This window comes from Musca domestica, unplaced genomic scaffold, assembly GCF_030504385.1.
Source record: "Musca domestica strain aabys unplaced genomic scaffold, Musca_domestica.polishedcontigs.V.1.1 10, whole genome shotgun sequence".
NCBI lineage: Eukaryota > Metazoa > Arthropoda > Insecta > Diptera > Muscidae > Musca > Musca domestica.
In genome coordinates this window covers 8,209,018-8,224,872 of record NW_026712115.1, presented here as the reverse complement: position 1 = coordinate 8,224,872, position 15,855 = coordinate 8,209,018, and the positions used below count along the sequence as shown (strand labels likewise).

Below are 15,855 nucleotides of genomic sequence, written 5' to 3'. Positions count from 1 at the left end.
CTCATAGCAAATTTCAAATTTATAGATTTATTCGTTCACGTAATACAAAATGGTACCATTTTTAAATATATATATATATATATATATATATATATATATATATATATATATATATATATATATAGTTATACATATATAACTTTATAACTACACTCCAAATTTTAGTACCATATTGTACCTTTCGTACATCTACGGTTGCAATGTTCAAAATCCCCTCCATATCTCAACACTACACACTAATTCTGACCCCAACATCAAAATTCAGAAATCTAACTCTATCCGTACAATTGATACAAAATTTTTTACCATTTATTACTTTTTGTACTCTTATTTCCACAAATAATTCAAAATTTCTGGACTCCCGCTCCATAGGTTCACCCAATCCTAATTGTACCAAATTTAGTACCGTTTTGTACAAATAAGTACGAATTTCCAAATAAGTACGAATTTCCCATAGTAAATGCAGGATTCGACCCAAATTTCAGCACATAAGTGCAAATTTCGAAAGCTACCTCCATATCACAATTCTACACTCCCCCATTAATGTCAATTTCAAATTTCAGGATTCCAACTCAAACCGTTCCTCCAAATTGAAATTATACTAGAGGTAGTACCGGCTTGTAATGCTCGTATATTTGAGTACACACTTCCAAAACAACCTCCTTACATCGACCGTAACCTCCTTACATCCTCATTACTTGATTGTCATTCCAAATTTCAAGTTTTTAGGACTATCCGTTCACATAATACCAAATGGTACAATTTTAGAAGTTTGATACCATTTTAGAAGTTTTCGTAACCTTACGGACTCTAGTTTCCGAACGAAATCAAGTAGGTTCATGAAATTTCACTCAAATGTATATTATGTTTGCAGGACTTTTGGTATTGAAAATGTAGGTCCACGTTTTGGTATAACCCCCATATAACGACAACTCCCGGTATTCGGTAATTGATGATTTCATTATTCATCGGAATTGTTTCAACTTTGGTATTTAAAGTTCGTAATGGATACTATAGTCAAAAACAGAAAATTGTCTGTACAGGTCCATGTCTTCGTATAGCCTCCATATAACGGTTCCCTCCGATATTCGTTAGTTTGATGATTTTAGCGATATTATTCATCGGAATTGTTTCAAATTTTGTTTTTAAAGTTCGTAATGGGTACAACAGCCTATGACAGAAAATTGTCTGTGCAGGTCCACGTTTTGGTATAGCACCCACATAATTATTTTCCTACATTTTTTTGATGATTTTAACTGCATTATTCGCTCAATTTTTTTCAAGTTTCGCATTTGAATATTGTAATGGCTTATGACAAATCTTGCCTATGCAGTTCCACGTCTTCGTATAAACCTTAATATAACGGCTATATTCGGTATTTTTAAGATTTTAAGAGTATTTTTAACGGATTTTATTTATTTATTTTATTTTTTTTTTTTTGAAAATTCCCAAATTCGTTGCACATGGTGGAGGGAATACAAATTTTTTACTTGTATTTTATTCAATTCTTTTCCGACGATAATATAATTAAACTGATTCAAACATAAAATAATTTTAAGAATAAATTTCTTGTCCTCTCTTTTCACCCACGTTAATTAACATTTTGTATTATTTTCTTCTCTTCCCTTGCAGATCTTTTGAATAACATTTCCATGGAAACCTCAGTCTGGCAGTGGAAGCAGCAAAAATATTTTATTTTAAAATTCCGAACATCAGAACGAAAGCATGAATTTAAATTATCCACAAGATTTGTGTTCCAAAATTACTTAGATCAAATTGATGAAAGCTTTAATTGTTTTGTTTTAACAAGAAAAAAGTAAATGTGCCTTTTATTTAAAATAAATAACGAATAATATTTGTATGTCTGTATAAATATAGATTGCGATCCCCCTTACCTCCCTCCCTCGCCACCCACCCCTCATAGCCATTATGCCCTCATTACAATTACTAACTACAATTATGCGATTAAGCTTGTTTTTATTAAGCTTGCAATTGAAAATCCATTTAAATATTTCTCTAAGAAAAAATATTTCATATTGGAGAAAAGCGGAAAAGTTAAATTAACAAAACAAAAAATAAAAAAGAAATAAAAATTCAAACGAAATGAGGAAATCACAATTTCGTCTTAAGTCTGTAGATGAAAACTGACAAAAAATAGACTTACACAGAAGTTGTTGGATTTCCTCGCTTATGAAAGTAAAGCAAAAAAAACAAAAGCTAATAAAACGACATAAAAAATGCTTAACAAAAAAAAGTGAATTCTCATTAACATTTATCAAGTCTTGAAAATTGTGATTTTATTTTAATATTTTTTTTTTTATTACAACAAAAGCAAAACAGAAAACTCTAAAAGAATGTATAGGAATTCTGTCATTGTCTTAGATGTTAGAGTAGTAAACAAAAACAATTTGTTTTTTTAATGCTGAGCTAAATAGATAAGTTTTAATATTTTAGGATTTGCTTAAGTGAATATGTTTTTTTTTTTTTTTTTTTTAATTTTTTGTATAGACAGTTACATAAGTTTCAGGGGTATGTCATTCAAAATTAATTGATAATTTTATTTTCGAAAATTTAAATTATGAGCATATATTAAATACGATTTCCCATACAAAACACAGGGTGTACCAAAATATGGCCAGATAAATTTGATAGCCTTTTTGAAAACTAAGAAATTTGGCCATACTGAAAGTTCGTCATTTGTTGGTATTTTTGGTATATCCCCATCCACATTGCTGCCACTTTTCGTAGAATGTAATTGAAACCCAGCAAACAGACTATCATCTCAAGAAACTTCAATTCAATTATAATCAAAAAAGAAAAAAATCAAATTAATTAATAAAATACAAATAATCTCATAATATATAATTGAAAATCACACACACACACAATTTCTATATTAACTTCTTTCTAATAATAACAACAAAAGCAATATAAACGAAATCATTGCAATATTAACTATTAAAAGTAACGCGCTATTGAATCAAATCACAGCAAACGAAAATAATTAATTTCCCCATTCTTAGGAAAGTTTTTCAAAACGAAAAAAAGAAAATACTAAAAAACTCTTTAGGCATCCAACAAACAAACTTGTCATTATTATTTTATTTAATTATTTTTTCTTATAATTTAAATTCTCACTTACCATGTCCATATAAATGTATTCCATTCAGATTATGTTTTGTTTTTAAGTTTTTTTTCTTTAATTTTTATAGCAACATAGACTTCATGCAATGCATATTTTTATATGCTTCAAACAAAAAAAAAAAAAAACAAACAATTCATAAAATAAATATTATAATTAAAATAAAATATAATTATTATTATTATTATCAACTGTTTCAGTCGTCGTTTATGTATTATTATTAATTGATCATTATATAATTTTAGCCTTACATATATACATACAAAAATATATAAACATTCTATGTGTATTAAAAAAAACAAAACATATTTTATGAGAAAAATAAAATAAACAAAAATCATTAAAAATTATAGATGTCTTGGGTTGATTTTCGATTTATGTTAAAAACGGTAAGTACACAATGAAATCGGGGTTTGCCGGCAGATCTACACGATATGTATACCTTACTAGCTAACCCCGAACCCGCTGCTGGCCCACAGTTCTAGTATTTAATGCATAATTTTAGGAACTCAATATAAGTCGTAAACGTAGATGTTATTTTGATGTTTTCCTTATGGTTTTGTGGTTTATTGTTGTATTCATTTCAACCCATTTCTAATAATAATATTTGTGATAAATGGAGGAAATTTTGAATATACAATATATTTATTTTCGATGTTTTGTCCTCAGAATCTAAAGTAATTTTTAAATTGAATTAAACATTAATTACAAAAAAATGTCAATGTAGATAGACACATAGCCACCCACAACTACCCATATAACCTGCCTATTTGAGGTATTTTGAAGGATTCAATAGAATTTTCGAAGCTATAAATTCTTTGTCGAAAAAATTGAAGCAACGGTCCACTTAATGATTTATTTCCTATCCACAGGTACCTCTTTGTATTGGTTATATCATATTTATATCCTAAAACACTATGTATAGGTTTGATTGGGCCAAAAATTATGTAACACCTCGAAATATTGATTTCCCACATAGGAAAGTATATATGGATCTTACTATCTCGTCGAGATGAGTCGATGCAGCTATGTATGTCCGTCCGTCCGTCTGTCCATGTTAATTTGTAATCAAGCTACAGGTCGCAATTATGGCCCGATCCTCACGAAATAGAAAATGGAGGTGGGATTGGGGTCAGAATAGAACCCTATTGTTTTTGGAGATGATTGCACAATATTTAGGGGTTGAAATGGACCAAAAACAGAAAAATTTCCTGGTTTTGCAGTTGCTTTATAAGCCACAATTATGAACCAATCGAAATTTACATGGAGTTAGAGTTTAGGACTAGGCAGAGTCAACCAATTTGGGCGGCCATCGGACAATTTATAGTGGGTAAAATAGACCCTAACTATTATGCAATGAAATAATAAAATTTTCACAAAACCGCAAATATTTTTAATGCCAGCCAAATCACAAATATATTAAAAGGTCACTTCTGACCATTAAAGTGATGCTGATAGCCAAAAAATCGGATATATAGCAAAATAGGTACAATATATATGTAAAAGAATAGATCTTATTTGTTCTACTTATAAGTCAAGAACCGCTGGGCCGATTTTCACAACTCCCATCAATTCGGAAAGTTCTCTTTCCAGAAACGGATAAGGTGAATATCTTTTGTTCCTTTTTTTCAATTTTTGTCATTTTTTTATGGCATGCGATTTCTTCAATTTGACTTACAATTTTAAATTGTATTTTTTTACATTTTTACACCCTGCAAAACTACGTTTTGAAGGTATTATATGCATAGTCGCTGCATAGATAACAATTAAAAACTAATCGACACGGAATTTGGCATTAGAAGAGAGTTAGTGACAGGGGCATTATATTTGACATTATTACAAAAAAGAAATCTTCCAAAAAGGATTTAGACATAGGCGGACTTCGAATAAATTGTAGTGTTGTAGGGTATCACATGGTCGGTCCCGCACGACTATAGCCTTTGCTTACTTGTTTTTATTTAAATTTTCAAACCTCAGTTGTTAGTATTATTTAAAGGTCTTAGCAACATTTTCCAAAACAAAAGTAATTTTGAATTCGTAACTTTTAGGAGACCATATTGTAAGGTATTTAGTTTTATCAACTTCATGTATTCTAAAACCTTTACATAATATTCCTATGATGATTGGAAGATCTATATCTCGCCCTTCTGCTTGTTTTTGTTAACATTTCTATCGTATTAACTGTAATTTTCAGTATTGTGAAATCTATACCGGCAATAGCTGTTAACTATTGGTTCCCCATTAGGCATTAGGCATAGCCACAACTTAAAAGTACGTTTAGATGTTAAGTGCTTTAAGAAGTATTTTCTAATCAAAAATTAAATTTTTGGCATGGCTACCTTATAACGACATATATAAAAAATGTAAAAAGTAATTTTCAATGGCGGACTGAAATAATTCTACACAAAATTCCATATCAAAAAACAACTTTCGATTTATCAGTTTCGCGACTTTTGTAGAGGCTTTTCAAATATTTTCTTTCGTAAAACCTTTCCACTGTAATTACAAATAACCGAAATTAGATATTAGAGGTTGGAGATTGGAGGAGATCGTTTAATAATTTTCAAACCGATATTTTCATTATTGGTAAATATAAGGATTTTAGATATATCGATATAGTGGACGCTAAAGTGGGAGTGGTCAAAATTTCTTTCTATAAAAACCTAACTCGGGGTATGACGAACGTTTGTCAAAACCATTATGCAAGTCAGTCCAGCTGTTCTCAACTGATTCAATTACAAACGAACAACAATTATTTTTTATATATAGGGTGAGATGAAAAAACTGCAACCAACTTCAGACTGCAGTCATTTCTAAGTCACTCGTTCGACATCTGTTAAAATTATTCCAGTGACAGTTCATTATATTATTTACAAGCGTAAATAATGAAATGAGAAAAAGTTATTAGTGATGGAATTCAAGCGTGATAGTGTGATGCCTTTATATTTGGCTGGAAAGCCACAAGTGGCTATCGTTAGAGAACTCCAGCATTTAAATGTGAATAAATCTTTTGTGTCTCGTACCATCGCTTGTTACCGTGATATTGGTAGCGACCTGACGTCAAGGAAGTGGACGGAAGAAAATAGCAACATCAGCAGAATGGTTCGAAAAATAAAGAAGCGACTTGATCGAAACCCGCTTCGCAGTGGCCGAAAAATGGCTCGTGAGCTGAACATATTACAATAATTCATTCGGCAAATATTGAAAAATAAGCTCGGGGTAAAGCCATTCAAATTCCAAAAAGTACAAGAACTTACACCGCAACAGCTTCGCTTGGCCGAAAGTAATAAACTGCCGAATTTGGTTCAGTCCGATGAGAAAACATTCATTGTCCAGCAGTTCGTAAACAAACAAAATGATCATGTAAACTTGCCAAAGAGGTCAGCTGAAAATATGCACCTTCGGCCAACGTAAGAACTCAAGCACCGGCCATGGTGATGGTGTTGACTGCCATAACAGCCGATCGTCGCTCTCCTCTCGTATTAATCGACCGTGGCAACAGAATAAATGCCGAATATTATCGCGAAGATATTCTGGAGGGTGTATGCCTTGTACACGCAAACATTTTGGCCGCAGACCTTGGACATTCCAACAGGACTCAGCACCATCGCCCTCAACACGCGCCATCCAAGAATGGTTATAAAATGTGGTTCCTCGCTTCATTTCCAGCGCACAATGGCCACCAAAATCTTTGTATACCAATTCGATGGACTATTGTGTGTGGAGTATTTTGAAAAGCAAGGTTGGCACTGAAAAATACCAAAGTGTAGATCACATCAAGCAAGGGCCAAAATAGCGCAGAGCAACATTCGAGCAGCGTGCGACGGTTTCATTGGCCGTTTGACGGCCATAATTCGTTCCAAAGGTGATCAATTCAAAAAAAATCTAAACCTATTCAAAAATTTGATACTATTTCCGAAAATTTTTGCTTTCATTCAATAAAATAAAATAAAAATGTAAAAATTATAGCGTTTTACCTTTTTGCAGTTTTTTTATCTCACTCTGTATATAAAGTGAATTTATGTGTGATTTCACCAGCAAATTACAAATTGAAAGACTAATTTCAATACATATAGAAAATAGTTACCTTACACATGATAAATTTATTCATACATGGTCCGCCACATAACATTTGTTTATACCCTCCACCATACATAGTATGGACGGTATATTAAGGTCGTTATTCCGTTTGTAACTCATCGAAATAACAATTGTAGACCTAAAATGCATATATATTCTTGGTCAGCGTAAAATTCTAAGAATATATAGTTCTGTCCGTTCGTCTTTTGTAATCACTCTAGAGTCAGGACGAATTAAGGCTAAAATATTGTACAGATCAGTCTTTTGTGTGCAGGCGGTTCAAGTTCGAAGATGTTCGGTCCACATATTGTGGATATCGTTCAACGATATCATACATTTCCCATATAACGGTACCAACAGCTTTTCGGTATTTTCATTATTTTAGTTACATTTTTCCACACACAAGGAGTTCATTCTGAGTACTTTACCCCTTGGAAGAGAATTGTCCATATAGGTTCACGATATCGTATATCCCTCATATAACGGTACCTCACGATATTCGGTATTTTGATGATTTTCGCCACATTTTGACCGGAATCGTTTCAAATTTCGTGCTTAAAGCTAGTAATGAGTACTACAACCTATGACGGAAAATCGTCTACGCAGGTCCACATATCCACGTATAGCCCACATATTCGACCCTTTATTCGATTTTTGATGATATAAGCAACATTATTCACCGGAATTGTTTCAAATTTCGTATTTGAAGTTTGGAATCGGTAATAAGTCTATGACGAAAAAAATATGCAAGTCTTCGCAAAACTCCCCATATAACGGTTTTCATTTAAGTGGTATTTTTCGACGGATTTTTTTGAAAATTGTAAAGATCCTTAAAATTGGTGGATGGCATTGAAATTTTGGCTCGGCCGAACTTACCTTCTTTTTATACCCTCCACCATAGTATGGAGGGTATACATTTTAGACCCTACAAAGTGCATATATTCTTGATCAGCAGTTCGTCCGTCTGTTCGCCTATCAGTCTGTCCATCTGTGGAAATCACTCTAGCTTCCGAACGAATAGAAGCAGATTGATAAAATTTTACCCAAATGTATATTATGCCTGCGGAACTTTAGGTATTGCAACTGGGCCATGTAGGTCCACGTTTTCGTATAGCCCCCACATAACGGTACCTCCCGATATTCGGTATTATCATGATTTTAGCGACATTATTCACCAGAATTGTTTCATATTTGGTGTTTGAGTTCGTAATGAAAACTACAACCTAAGACAGAAAATTGTTTGTGCAAGTCCACCCCATATAATGGTACCTCCCTATTTTCGGTATATTGATGATATTAGCGACATTGTTCACCTGAATTGGTTCAAACTTGGTACTTGAAGTTCGAAAAAGATACTACAGCCTAAGACTGAAAATTGTCTGTGCAGGTCCACGCCTTCGTATAGCCCCCATATAACGGTACCTCCCGATAATCGGTATTTTGATGATTTTTGTGGCATTATTCACCGAATTGTTTCAAATTTGGTATTAGAAGTTAGTAATGGATACTACAGCCGAAGACAGAAAATTGTTTGTGCAGGTCCATGTCTTCGTATAGCCCTCTTAAAACGGTTCCACCCGATATTCGGTATTTTGATGATTTTTACGACATTATTCACCGGAATTGTTGCAAATTTTGTATTGGAAGTTCGTAATGAATACTGCAGACTAAGGCACATTTTGGTATAGCCCCCATATGTCCTAAATCTAAATCATCAATATATGGAGGTACTATTCTCCATATATTGATGATTTTAGCTACATTATTCACCGATTTTTTTTTCAAGTTGCGCATTTGAATATTGTAATGGCTAAAGACAAAAGTTGCCTATGCGTCCACGTCATCGTTTAGACCCTTATATGACATTTGGTATTTTTAAGATTTTAAAATAATTTTTGACAGATTTTTTTTATTTTTTTGAAAATTGCTAAACTTCTTCCAAATGGCGATGGTATTCAAAGTTCGGCCCGGTCGAACTTACAACTTTTTTACTTGTTTTTTTTTTTTTTTTTCGTGAAAATACAATAAAAAATCTTGCTGAATATTTTTCCACGGATTTGTCTAAAAAATTGTAATTGTAGGTCATAATGGCTTCTATCTTCGGTGGTGGAACATTGTACGTGTAGGTCCACGTTTTTGTATAGCTCTCATGTAACGGCCAATCGACACGAAATTTCGCATGAGGCTTAAGTTTAGGACTGGAATGGTAGTTGATATGGAATTCGAGGTTAAAGTTCAACTTTATTTATAATCAAAAGTTAATTTTTAAAGACATTTTTTTTATCAAAAAAATACAAAGATTTTATTTATTTCAAAAAAAATCCTCCTTGGTTCTTGATGTTTCTATCGCTTTTATATAAAAACTCAGAAATTAAAAGAATTGTGCGTAAGAAAATATACTTTTTACTCGCCTTATATTTACAAAAACAAGTTTTATGTTCATTTGTTCGGTTTAAACATGGCATATTTTAAATCCTTCGTTCTTCGTCTAATTCCTCATGTTGTACTTTGGATTGATTACGATTCAATAAATCATAATAAATGATTATGGCTAAATAAATCTTCGTTGCTCCCTATTAATAAATAATATTGATAATTCTTTTTTTTTTCCTGATAGTCGATTGGTACAAAATGATGTTTTATGCCGTCCCCTTCATGGTACGGGATTTTGTACAGGGTTGCAGACATATTCCTCCATCCATATTTTGTATTATATATACGGGCAGTTTTCTGAGCTTATTCCTCAATTTTTATGTTGTACGCAAGTATATCGGTAATCGTTCTAAATCTTCAAATTAGATTTATTCCCAAATGCCCTTGTCAGATTTGAAAAGAACCATCTTGCTGCATTGTCATATTTTATATTTTCCATTCCTTGTTTTGTTTACTCTATTATGAGACCATATTTACGAAACTCATCCTGACATTGTTTATTTTTTTCTTCCTTTTTTAAGTCATTGCTTTTTATCGAGCCTCTAGATCCAAATTCCAAATCGAAACTAATTTTAAGAATATGTTCCAAAAAGCGTTTGTAACATTCCTAACTGTAGGATATTAACAGCAGCATCGCTGTATGCACAGTTCTATTATAAAATGATTTCTGACTTTGCCGCAGCTTCCGCATCTTCTGTCAGCCGAATTCAATTTTTTATTCTACACTTGACAACTCCCCCCACTCATTTCCTCCAATTTTTAACGCTAAAACTATTAACGAAAAACATTTGCCAAATTGGATAAATATATCCGACAGATAATGTGATCACATTGCAATTAGTTCGAATAGGAAATCGAATTATTTGGCCAACTTTAGAGAGAAGTCCAATCTATTAACCAATCAATTCCAGCTAAAATGTTGTACAAATTTCCTTTGCCGCTTCTTTGTGTCGATAGCTAACAAATTAACAGCAATAAAATAATTAACCGACCAAAAAAAAAAAAAAAAAAACAAAATTCAATGCAACAATACTCTCGGAAACTAAAAACAACAAAGAGGACTAGAGATCTGAGCCGTTGTTGGGTGTGATTTTTTGATGTTTTTTTTTAGAGGAAAGAGGAGAAACGCCAGCAAAAAATTACAAATAATTAAAGCGTCAATACAACTTGATTTGACCATAATTGGCCGTTAAGTGCATACAACAACACCAATAACAATTTAAACGTGACAACAACAGCAACTACCAATATTGGCAACAAAAATAGTTTTGTTTTGTTTTTTGGAGAAAATTGTATACACGAAACAACAACAAAACGTTTCAAATAAAATACTAACAGCAGCAACAACAACAGCAAACGATTTTGAAAAATGCATTTGATTTGATGATGTTATTTTTATAGACTTTAAGACACTAAACTGTTCCTAAAACAGTTACTTTAGATCAGTTGCCAATGCAACAAATGGCCCAACAACAACAAAAACCGCATGCTGTGGCTAAGAACAGAAAATATGTATTTTAGTCGGTAGCTCAACACCACTTTAAAAGGCCAAAATATGTGAACGTAGTATTGGCCTCTACGCGAAAGCATTTTGGAGTTGTCAGTGCATATTCGGCTTTGATTTTTAAGCAGTAAAATAACGTGGAATATTATTGATATCGAGGTCGTTTATGACCTTCTGCACAGTTACATTTTCTGAGCTACAATTACTTTTAAATTTATTATTTAAAAATATTTGACCACTGTTCGGCTATATTTGACCATTTCAATTTCCTCGAATTTCCAATTAAACTTTGTCAATGAAAAAATCACGTGTTCACAACTTTTTAGAAGTTCGTAAAACTGCAATATCCCGTATATCGCTGTTATGGAGTGCATATTACAGCTGTGAGGGACCAAAATTCTAATTGTATCTGAACCCATTTTCACAAAATTTAATATACAGGGTAAGATGAAAAAACTGCAACCAACTTCTGACTGCGGTCATTTCTAAGCCACTCGTCCGACAGCTGTTCAAATTATTCCAGTGACAGCTCATTATATTGTTTACAAGCGTACAAAAGAATTTTGGTGAGCATTTTCCAGAAAAACAGTTATTCGTGATGGAATTCAAGCGTGATAGTGTGATTTCTTTATATTTGGCTGGAAAACCACAAGTGGCTATCGTTAGAGCACTCCAGCATTTAAATGTGAAAAAAATCTTTTGTGTCTCGTACCATCGTTCGTTACCGACGTCAAGGTAGTGGACGGAAGAAGAAGAGTAACATCATCAGAAATGGTTCGAAAAGTAAAGAAGCGACTGGATCGAAACCCGCGTCGCAGTGGCCGAAAAATGGCTCGTGAGCTAAACATATCGCAATTTTCCTTTCGGCAAATATTGAAAAAAGAGCTCGGGTAAAATTCCAAAAAATACCAAAGTGTCGATCACCTCAAGCAAGCGCTTCGCCGCAAATGGGCCAAAATACCGCAGAGCAACATTCGGGCAGCGTGTGACGGTTTCATTGGCCGTTTGAAGGCCATAATTCATGCAAAAGGTGACAAATTCGAACAAATCTAAACTTATTCTAAAATTTGATGCTATTTCCGACATGTTTTGCTTTCATTCAATAAAATTTAAAAAAATGTGAAAATTATGGCGTTTGACTTTGTTGCAGTTTGTTTTTATCTCACCCTGTATGTGTAATTTCAATTTATGCCGCAATTTGACTTTCCTTAAGGTGTAGTCAACATGCCCTAAAAATTTAACACCTCTATTAATAGCTGGTTCGAATTTTGTTCCCTCCTTCTTTGTGCTAGGAAACTTATCTACATTCATATATTAAAATCAAATCCTAGCGTTCTCATTTTATGTGTGATTGCATTTAGCCAAACTGTCACTGTCGGTTAAGTGTCTTGGGCACAAAGGCCCTTAAGACCAAGAGAGCTTGTGATGTAAAGTGACCACCCTATTAGATAAAATTTCTTTATTTGTGAAGACTTTTTATCTTAGAAAGTACAATGCTCAAGCAGTTTCAAGAACCCATAAAATAAACTAATTGGTCTCTAGCTATTGCATTGAATTGGATCCTTGCCAGGTTTCATAAAGGGGAATGTAATTACCATTTTCCATGAAACCGGACAATAGCCCAGCTTTATGCAATGGTTGAAGATAATCATAATATTTTCCAAAGCAGTCCTCAAGAACACTATGCCAGAAATTTGATCCGACCCCTCAGATTTGCACCCAATATTAGTGATTTTTTAGTAGTAATGGTGGTTAAATATAAATCTTTATGCGGGTTAACCCCTACTGACTGATCACCATAAATTTGGCAATAGAAAACATACCCTAATTGTTTGCACATGAAGTTGTTATTGTTTTTTCTTTTTTTTTTTTTTTTTTTGCAGCAAACTTCTGAGGTGTACCATAGAGTTATGATGTGGAGTAGTTAGAAAACTACTTTGATGTAATGCAAATCAGGGTTATATGGTCCGGCCCCAGAAAATTGTAATGTTAAATCGAATTTGTCAAGATCGATTCAGGTTTGTATATAGCTCCCATATATATGCTTCATCTGATGTGGTGTTTAAGTCCCTCACCAGCGTAATATGCGCTCCACAACAATTATATTTAATACCGGACATCAGATACAGCTCGAAAATACCTCTGGTATTTATAGGTCATAATGGGTTCTAGCTCCGGTTCACGTTTTTGTATAGTCCCCATATAATGGCCCCCCGATATTCGGTATTTTGTGGATTTTTGACACATTTTTTCTCGGATTTATGTAAAAATTGGTATTTGTAGTTCGTAATGTAGTGGTTTTAATTCCGATGACAGAACATTTAATATATAGGTCCACGTTTTCCTAAATCGCACATATAACGATACCACCGATATTCGGTATTTTGATAATCCTAGCCACTTTTACCCACGAAATTGTTTCAAATTTGATATTTAAGGAGATTTGGTGGATGAAATTGCCTATATACATTGTGAGATGAAAAAAGTGGAACCAACTTCAGACTACTGTCATTTCTAAGCCACTCGTCCGACAGGTGTTAAAATTATTCCAGTGACAGCTCATTATATTGTTTGCAAGCGTACAAAATCATTTTGGTGAGAATTTTCCACAATAAAGCTATTCTTGATGGAATTCAAGCGTAATAGTGTGATTTCTTTATATTTGGCTGGAAAACCACTAGTGGCTATCGTTAGAACACTCCAGCATTTAAATGTGAATAAATCGTTAGTGTCTCGTATCTGGTAGCGTCTCGTATCTGGTAACGTCAAGGAGGTGGACGGAAGAAAACAGCAACATCAGCAGAAATGGTTCGAATAGTAAATAAACGACTTGATCGAAACCCGCGTCGCAGTGGCCGAACAATGGCTCGTGAGCTGAACATATCGCAATAACATTCGGCAAATATTGAAAAATGAGCTCGGGGTAAAGCCATTGAATTTACAAAATTATCGCGAAAATGTTCTGGAGGACAAACATTTTGGCCCCAGACCTTGGACATTACAACAGAGCTCAGAACCATCGCACTCAGCACGCGACATCCAATAATGGTTATAAAATGAGGTTCCTCGCTTCATTTCCAGCGCACAATAGCCACCAAAATATCCGGATAGCAATCCGTTGGACTATTGTGTCTGGAGTATTTTGGAAAGCAAGGTTGGCACAAAAAAATACCAAAGTGTCGATCACCTCAAGAAAGCGCTTCACCGGGAATGGGCCAAAATATCGCAGAGCAACATTCGGGCAGAGTGTGACGGTTTTAATTGGCGTTTGAAAGCCATAATTCGTGCCAAAGGTGACCAATTCCAACAAATCTAAACTTATTCTAAAATTTGATGATATTTCCGACATTTTTTGCTTTCATTCAATAAAATTTAAATGTAAATATTATGGCGTTTGACTTTGTTGCAGTCTGTTCTATCTCACCCTATAGGCTCTCGTTTTGATTTGGCCCCCATACAACGGGCTCAGCCATTCTGTGTTGTTTTGAAAAGTTTAACAGTATTATCCAAACGGTCTAACTGGTATATGTAGTTAAAAGTGAAACACGTTTGAATTCAGATACTTTTATATAAAAATGTTTTCTTTAACCAATGGAGGAGGGTGTTAAAATTTTTTTAAATAGTTTAATATAATTCTTATCAGCCGAGACTGGGTCTGTTAGTGATATAAAGACAGCAACGCGCCTTCGACCAGTTTGATAGACAGAAAATATCGCAGCTGTACGCCATTTTTTCGTTCAAAATACATCCGCCCCAATTCAACACTGAGCTCAGAAAATTGATGTCTCCAAATCCACTATGCAGCGATTTTTGAGGAAAGATTCGCATCTTCATGCATACAAAAATTGTGTGTGTGCAGCAAAGCCGCGGCCATCTGCATGATATTTTGATCCATAACATTCCATTCATTATGACTACTTTACGATATAATAAAGTTCCACGATTTTCTAAATATCTGTGTTTTATTTAAATTTTAAAAATCTAGTTGGGACACCCATGGGATTTTTTCTGGCTATTAGAAGCTTATTCATATTATTTTCCATAACTCGAAATATTGCTCTTAATCATCGTATAAGGGTATAGGAGAAATGTGAGTAAAACTTTAAAGTTGTGACGATTGTAATATTGATTGCTTTAAAACTGTAATTATTAATCTTCTTCTTTTTATATCTGTAAAAGAGGAAAATGTTTGTATGTTTGTTTGTAATTTATGGACTTGAAAACCACTGAATAGATTTTCCTGAAAATGTCCATATATACTGCAACATCGCCTGAAAGTAACATAGGCTATATACATTTTTTAATTTCCGCTTGGAACTGGAGATATAGCATCAGAATCGGAGGTACCTCCCAAAAATTTAGATTTAATATGCACATATCTATTGATTGGTTGAAGACACAGTCTCCAAATTTGGAATACGTAACGGAATTTGGAACAAAAATAAGTTTGCCAAATTATATTGTAATCGGTTCAGATTTGGATATAGCTCCCATATATATTTTCGACCGATTTCGTTCATTTGATGCCTCAAACACAATATGAATGTTCGATTCCAATGAAATTTGGAATGTGTGACGGGATTTATTCCGAAAATAAATTTGTCAAATTATATTGAAATCGGTTCAGATTTGGATATAGCTCCCATATATATTTTCGGCCGATTTCAAGCATTTGATGCACCAAACACGTTATGTA

General features: G+C 33.5%; 1 protein-coding gene across 4 annotated transcripts in view; it reads left to right on the top strand.

The window, feature by feature from the left end:
- The window catches only part of LOC131803981 (LIM domain-containing protein A-like), a 250,034-nt gene extending 246,545 nt beyond the window's left edge, over positions 1 to 3,489 (top strand). For all 4 annotated transcript variants that reach the window (XM_059126037.1, XM_059126027.1, XM_059126046.1 and 1 more), the window contains one exon: positions 1,633 to 3,489. The gene's annotated coding sequence lies outside the window, so the exon portion shown is untranslated. The remainder of the gene's footprint in view (positions 1 to 1,632) is intronic.
- The last annotated feature ends 12,366 nt before the right edge of the window (positions 3,490 to 15,855 follow it).